Source organism: Saimiri boliviensis, chromosome 1, assembly GCF_048565385.1.
Source record: "Saimiri boliviensis isolate mSaiBol1 chromosome 1, mSaiBol1.pri, whole genome shotgun sequence".
Classification (NCBI taxonomy): domain Eukaryota; kingdom Metazoa; phylum Chordata; class Mammalia; order Primates; family Cebidae; genus Saimiri; species Saimiri boliviensis.
This window is the reverse complement of record NC_133449.1, coordinates 259,775,511-259,783,540: the sequence shown is the minus strand read 5'-3', so window position 1 is coordinate 259,783,540 and position 8,030 is coordinate 259,775,511. Positions and strand designations below refer to the sequence as shown.

Genomic DNA, 8,030 nt, shown 5'->3' with positions numbered 1-8,030 from the left:
CGCACACATGGCTATAAAGGGGGTTCCTATTATGAAACAGCAACTTGCTACTACAAAAATTATGTAGGCACGGTTAAAGCCAGAATTGTTACGACTAGAAATCGCAAACTGGAATAAATCTCAACTTGCTACGGTAAGAAATAACTAAACTCTGGCTTGGTGGAACTAAGAAATCAGGAGTTTGAGACCAGCACAGGCAACATGGCGAAACGCCATCTCTACAAAAAATACAAAAAAAATTAGCCGTGCGTGGTGGTGCGTGCCTGTGGTCCCAGCTACTCCGGAGGCTGGGTGGGAGGATCACTTCAGCCCAGGAGGCAGAGGTTGCAGTGAACCGAGATCGAGATGGCACCACTGCACTGCAGCCTGGGCGACAGAGCCGGACCCTTCTCAAGACAGAAAGAGACAGAAAAGAAAGAGAACCAAAGAAAGGAAAAGAAATCACCATCGCACAGTTAAGTCTCCCTTGCTACACAGCTAAATAGTGACTGCCTAGGGCCAAGAAATCTCAGCCAAGACTAAACCCGGGTTTGTCCTAAATCGGGACCTGCCTGGGCTGAGAAAATCACATTTTTTTTTTTTTTTTTGAGACGGAGTTTCACTCTTGTTACCCAGGCTGAAGTGCAATGGCGCGATCTCGGCTCACCGCAATCTTCGCCTCCTGGGTTCAGGCAATTCTCCTGCCTCAGCCTCCTGAGTAGCTGGGATTACAGGCACGCGCCACCATGCCCAGCTAATTTTTTGTATTTTTAGTAGAGACGGGGTTTCACCATGTTGACCAGGACGGTCTCGATCTTTTGACTTCGTGATCCACCCGCCTCGGCCTCCCAAAGTGCTGGGATTACAGGCTTGAGCCACCGCGCCCGGCCATTTTGGCTATTGACTTGGACAAGAGGTAGAAATCACAGGCACTGAGAACTCGAAACTTGCTAGGACCAAGGAGCCAACGACGCGAGAAACTGCCGGGGCCTGCGACAGAGGCGCGAGCGGCGCGGCCACGGGACTGGGTTCTGGAGGCCGAGCCGGAGCCCGTGCGGGGCGCTGGCGGCTCTGGGAAGAGACGAGGCCCAAGCAGCCCCCGCCTCCGACTGCGAGGAGCAGCGGCCTCCCGAGCCCCGCGTCGCCGCCGCCGCCCGAAACGCCGGACTCGGCGCAATCGGCTGCGACTCCAAATCCCTCAACCCGGCGACCTGAGCGCCGCCACCACCGAGAAAACGGAGGCATCCAGCAACAAACTGTGCCGCGACCAAAGAGCTCGACTCGGCGAAATAGCAGTGCCGGGAGCCTGCGAGTGACGCCAGCCAGAGGGGTTGCCGAGAACAGTATCAGTTTTGGCGCAACTAACGGTGCTGTCGCGGAGAAAATGTCGACCCTCGGAAAAGAGAGGTTCTGGGACCGAGAAATTCGGTGCGACAAGTGCTGTGACAGAAAACCCCACCGCTCGGCGCTGCTGGCGAAAAAGCCAACGAAACGCCGTGTGCTGCGACCATGACACCGACTTTAGGACACGGTCCTCGGATGGCGAAAAGGACTGCCAGGAGCCGCAACGGTATTTCCTACTGTGTTCAAATAGCGAAAGTGCTAACGAAAAACTGCCGGCTGAGTTTACCTATACGTGCTTCGCGCGGGACCCGCAGATTCGACAAACCAGAGGGCCTGGGACCTAGTACACTTCGACAAGCAGGAAATGGCTTACCAGCACAAATGTTGCTTCTGGCTCGGTGGTGCTGTCCGTGAACATCCGCTGGCTCTAAAAACGAGCTGTAGTGTCAGTGAGAAACCATGGGCACTGAGAAACGAGCGGGCTGTAACCGATCGACTGCCCACCCAGTGCCACTACGACAAAGCACTGCGGGCACTACTCCCACCCTCCGTCCTCAGATGAATCCCCTCCCGCTTAAGAAGAGCTTTATTTTTCAAGCCGGGTGAGTGGGCTCACGCCTGTAATCCCAGCACTTTGGGAGGCCGGGGTGGGTGGATCACGAGGTCAGGAGTTCAAGACCAGCCTGGCCAACATGGCGAAACCCCGTCTCTACTAAAAATACAAAAATTAGTAGGGCGCGGTGGCAGGTGCCTGTAATCCCAGCTACTCGGGAGGCTGGGGCAGGAGAATCAGGAGAATCGCTCGAACTCTGGGGCGGGTCGGGGTGGGAGAGGGCGGTTGCGGAGGTTGCAGTGAGCCGAGATCGTGCCACTGCACTCCAGCCTGGGCGACAGAGTGAGACTCAGCCTCAAAAGTAGAAAGAAAAAAAAAAAAAAAAAAAAGGCGGCCTTTATTTTTCATAGCGAAGTCAGGATCCCTGATTACCCAGGGTCCCAGCAACCGACCCCTTGCGACATGCATGGGAAAAGGAGGCAGTGTAGGGACTGAGAACCGGGCGGATTGGGCAGGGCTGGGAACAAAGTAAAAGCCATCCGAGTCCCCAACCGTTTTCCACTGCAAAGAACAGACCTTCCAGTGACTGGGCTTGACCCTTCTCCTGGTCAGACCCCTCAAGGCTTCTAAGGGCGAAGCTGACATCTCATCTCTTTGGAACTTGAAGCTCTCGGTCCAAGACCTCCGTAGAGAGTGAAAGACACAGTGCCGCCAGACACAGTGCTGCCTGACCCAGACTCCAGGCCTGCCCTAGCAACCAGGTACCTCTTCAGGAGATGGAACTCTGTGGGAACTGCTATTTAATTCTGATGGTCAGCTCTGTCCGGTGGCCTTGAAATATGGGAATAATCGTTGGAAGATGGAAGGGGAAATCAGAACTTCAAGACTCCAGCAGAGGATGATGGTTAACTCTGTCCGGTGGCCTTGAAATATGGGAATAACCGTTGGAAGATGGTAGGGGAAATAAGAACTGCAAGACTCCAGCAGAGGGTGTGTAGATTGACGGTGAGGCCTCTGCTCTGTCTCCCCTTGAAATCCGCAAAGGGCAGTTCCCCATTCCTATCACCTTTGACCTGTGAAATTCATCCCTGCTGTCTTCTCCATCTTTGGGAAGTGCAATGCAATTTCAAGCTCTTGAATCTTCCCTTTCCCCTATTCATCAAATATACTGACGCTACAAACTCCTTTCCTATAGAGGAAACATGAAACTGCCGTTAAGCAAAAGGAAAACATCACTTTCTGGAACCTTCCTGGTTTCTCTAAAAATCTGCACTTCTGGAAGTGATCCCCCAAAGAGACCTCCAGACTCTGCCATGAATGTCTCCAGCTGTATTCATCATGTCTAAGCCTCACCCTAGCTTATCCTGTTCAAATCATTTCCACCTTTTTCTGGGTGAACATGGGTGGATGTCAGACCAGAGGAGAGCACAGAATGCACTAGATAGGTAAGAAGACCCTTTTTTTTTTTTAAGTAATATATATTTTTAGTATTTTATTTTAGAATTTCTAAAGTAGTTTGTCATTGATCCTATAATTTATTATAAAGTAGGTCCTATAATCACATTTTTAGTGCTGAAACTGAGATATAAACAATTCTGAGTTTTTTTGTGGGAAAAATTGGACAAAATACAGAATTATCAAAACTAGATTCACATTCACTGGCTCTATTATGTCTGTTAGGTGTAAGAAAATGTCTTCTAATAGTTATTTATTCAGAATCTGTAACTGTAGAAATTTTAAGAGATTTTGAGTCCATTCCAGTATAAATATAAAACCAATGTGCTCCTGTAAAATTATCATTAAAAGTATAGAGATATATCGTTCAAATTATAAAAGGAAACCTCATTCTTTTCATAGTCTAAAAAAATGCCAGTCTTACTAGGTGTTACTTTTGGCAGCAGATTAATTTCCTTGTGACCCAATACAATATAATTATCCTGACCAGATCGCCGAATTCCCCATAATCCATCCTGTACCAAAGTTGGTGGATGCTTCCTCCTTCTGGGAAGAGAGTCATTACAGACACCAAGGATCCATTCAGGCTTGTCTTTCACTTCTACTTCCCAGTACTGCCGGCCACAACTATAGCCTTTAGAACCCACAACAGCTGGGAGGTGATTAAAGTCTTCTTGGGTTTGGAGGTAAGTTTTGCATTGTATTTCCGTATCGCACAGTTTTTCTGTCTGCTGAGACTATAAGTTTATAATGTGCTGTTTCCGGATCTAGAATGACATCTACTTGAAATCGCTTGATAATTTTGTTTAGGCCAGAATATTGTAGAGGCAGACAGTAACCATATTCTTTTAATCTGAATGAAAAAGGTTGAGAGAATTTTTAATTTTTCTATCTGTGATAGATATCCTTAACATTTGCCAGTAATTCCAGTCCTGACTTCACATATATGCTCTCTATCTCCTTTAGTAGATATTTTAATGAGGAGATATAATCTGAAAATTTTGTTTACTTGTGCTAAAATATCCATCTCTTCATCTTGTAATTGCCCAAGAACAGTCTCTTGCTCATTTTGGAGAAATAGCCTAAGTTGCTCAAATTCAGACTTGCCTCCTTGTTCCCTATGTTTTATCTTTTTTTTCAGTTCTAATGATTTTCTGGTTTGTATAGTTAGACTCATTTTGTGCTCTTACTTTTCACTTACTCCAAAGGTGGTTACCTCTAGTCCTCCCCTCTGTACCCCACCTTTTCTTCAGCTCCCCAAACCTGCCCTGCTACTTGAGACATCTTCAACTGCCTCCTTTTGCAGGCGGTAGAATAAAGGAAAGAGGTCAGTGTCAACAGAAGAAAAGTTACAGCCACTTTATCTAATTGAAGATACTGTGCAGAGCCTTTGAAAAAACAAAATATCTTGCCCACCATTCCTCTCTCTCCATTTCCACCCTAGCTTCCTATTTTAGCAAAAATGCTGAAATCAGCACCTCTGGAGGGAAGGGGTCACACTTCCAGGTTGGGAGTGTGGAGAGGAGCTATGGAACTCACTCCCCTAAAGGAGGGGGCATTGTAATTCCAGCATTCAGATTCTGTCTAATTCCAATACAGTGTTTGTGTGAGGTGGTCAGAGACAGGGCAAGTCAGAAACTGCATATTCCTCAGGAAGAGACTATAAGACATTTGCATTTGGAAAATCAGAAGAGGTGCTGATATGGTTTGGCTCCTTGTCCCCACCCAAATCTCACCCTGAATTATAATAATCCTCATGTGTCAAGGGTGGGACCAGGTGGAGATAATTGAATCATGGGGGTGGTTTTCCTCATGCTGTTCTCATGATAATGAATGAGTCTCAAGAGATCTGATAGTTTTATAATCATCTGGCATTTTCCTCTGCTGGCACACATTCCCTCTCCTGGCAGCCCTGTGAAGAGGTGACTTCCACCATGATTATAAGTTTCCTGAGACCTCCCCAGCCATGCAGAGCTGTGAGTCAATTAAATCCTCTTTCTTTATAAATTGCCCAGTCTATTCCACCTGATTTTGGTAAAACATAAATAAATAAATAAATAAATAAATAAATAAATTATCCAGTCTTGGATATTTCTTCATAGCAGCTTGAGAACAGACTAATACAGATGTGGTAGAGTTGGGTGCTGGGTGGCAATGTCAGGTATATGCAGGTTCCAGACACCAGATCAAATCTGGAATGCAAACTGTGGGACACAAACCGCAAATGATGTCCAGCCTTTAATACTTTCCTTGTTTGTCATATAAAAAAAAGAAGAAGAAAAAAATTTTTTTTAAGACAGAGTCTTGCTCTGTTGCCCAGGCTAGAGTGCAGTGGCATGATCTTGGCTCACTGCAACCTCTGCCTCCTGGGTTCAAGTTATTTTCCTGCTTCAGCTCCTGAGCAGCTGGGATTACAGGTGTACACCATCACACCCAGTTAATTTCTGTAATTTTAGTAGAGATAGTGTTTTACCATGTTGGCCAGACTGGTCTAAAAATCCTGACCTCAAGTGATCTGCCTGCTTTGGCCTCTCAAAGTCCTGGAATTACAGGCATGAGTCACAGTGCCCAGCTAAAAAGCGTATTTTTGAAAAAAAAAAAAAAAATTGTACTTTTATAAAATTTTAACAAGATAAACCTAGCTAAACTAATATATACTATATACTATTATAGTATATATACTAACAAAACTTGAGTTATTATTGACTAAAGGAAGGTGACACAAAATGGAAACATTTTTAAACATTCAAAAGAAACAAAACTAAGGGTAGTCTTTACACAGAAGAGGTATGCACAGGTGAATTGTCTGGGAAGTCAGGAAGTTGCACAGAAGCTATGAAAGTCATAGATTAGAAAGGCAAGAATCCACATTCATGCTTTCCAGAATAGATGAGGAGATACTTTTTCTCAACCTTCTTAGATTCAATGGCTGAGCAGGGAGTGCTGTGAGTTCATCTGACAGCAGACAGGTTAACAGGAGAAAACGCATATATGTTTATTAATTTTTAATCTAATATGTGTGGAGGCATCATAGAACTAAATAGCTAAAAGAGTGGTGAAATTTGAGACTTTATGTATCATCTTAATCATAGTGGCAGGAGGCAGACAAATCCTAGGGAAACAAGGGTGGGTCCCTGGTGAAACCCCACCTTCAAACCAAAGACAGTTTAAAGCCTGAAAGCCAAGCTACAAGTCTCCAATAAATCCACTGACTGGATCAAGAATCTCTCTTCTCATTTAGCACATTTTCCTCTGATTGATCCCCACACTTCCCCTAGTGCATTTTCCTCTTATTGGTCCCTATACTTCACCTATTTTACATATACCTACCCTTCCCTAATTGGTTTTTTACACAGTTGTGCCTACCTTTGAGTGGTACCTTTGTTTTAGCCTTTTTATTTTGCATATGCACAAACCAATCAGCATGCATGCCCCCATTCTGAGCCCATAAAAGCCCCAGACCCAGCCACATTGGGAGAGAGACCACTCAACTTCTGGTGGAGGACCACCCTTCAATCCCCTCTCCACTGAGAGCTGTTTCATGTTTCAATAAAACTCTTCTCTGCCCTCCTTTTAATTGTCAGTGTAACCTCATTCTTCTTGGATGCAGGACAAGAACTCAGGACCCACCAAATGCAGGCACGAAGAAGGCTGTAACATGGGAAGCAGCTGTTGGGCCAAGTCAGCCCCAGAGCTTTAGGCCAGCGTGGGACCATGGGACTGATAGAGCTGTTAACACACTAACGTCTGTGAGGCTGCAGAGAGTGGGACTAAAAGAACTAATAGCGTGTTGTAACACCCCCTCTGGGGCTTTGGGGTTGCAGGTACCCCTGTTTGGGTGCCACCACATTTTCCTTATCTGGACACCAGAGTCCAACATGGGAGTCACTTGCAACATGCCTGGTCCAGCCACAAGTCCCACACAGAGACTGCTCCTCTGCTGGCACTTGGAGCACTCAGTGCCAGCACAGGAGCACACTCACTACCTCCTGCCAGGGGCTGAATGCACAGTCATAGGGGCCACAGGATCTGTACCATAGGGCAAGCCAGGAACAGCCCAGTAAGCTGAGTAGACAGGCCACCTCCTGTGGTGAGCCTGGGCCCCAGCAACACCTGGGCAGGGGCAAGGGCATCGCCAGCCAGAGGTCTCTGGCTGGCAAAGTGGCTGAGAAAAATCCTGTGTCATTAGGAGATGGGGAGGGGCAGAGGGGCATTTATGGAAATACAAATGACTTTTTTAGAAGATAAATGGTCCTTTAGAAGAATAGATAATAGATATGACAGCTTTTAGAGAATGTCTGTTTGGGTAGGGTCGGTGTAATCTCCCAACGGTTTCATTTTGCCCATTGTCCACAAAAGCCAATGCACTGAAAACAGCAGCTTTCTGCAGCAGAGAAAGAGTTTAATTATTGCAGGGCTGGCCAAGTAGAAGGTCAGGAGTTCATTCCGAAATCCATCTCCCTGAGAATTCTTTTTTTTTTTTTTTTTTGAGACGGAGTTTCACTCTTGTTACCCAGGCTGGAGTGGCAATGGCGCGATCTCGGCTCACCGCAACCTCTGCCTCCTGTGTTCAGGCAATTCTCCTGCCTCAGCCTCCTGAGTAGCTGGGATTACAGGCATGCGCCACCATGCCCAGCTGATTTTTTGTATTTTTAGTAGAGACGGGGTTTCACCATGTCGACCAGGATGGTCTCGAACT

General features: G+C 46.3%; 1 pseudogene; it reads right to left on the bottom strand.

Moving 5' to 3' along the window:
- Positions 1-3,584: 3,584 nt before the first annotated feature.
- On the bottom strand, positions 3,585-4,508 carry LOC120365061 (tripartite motif-containing protein 60-like; annotated as a pseudogene).
- Positions 4,509-8,030: the final 3,522 nt, after the last annotated feature.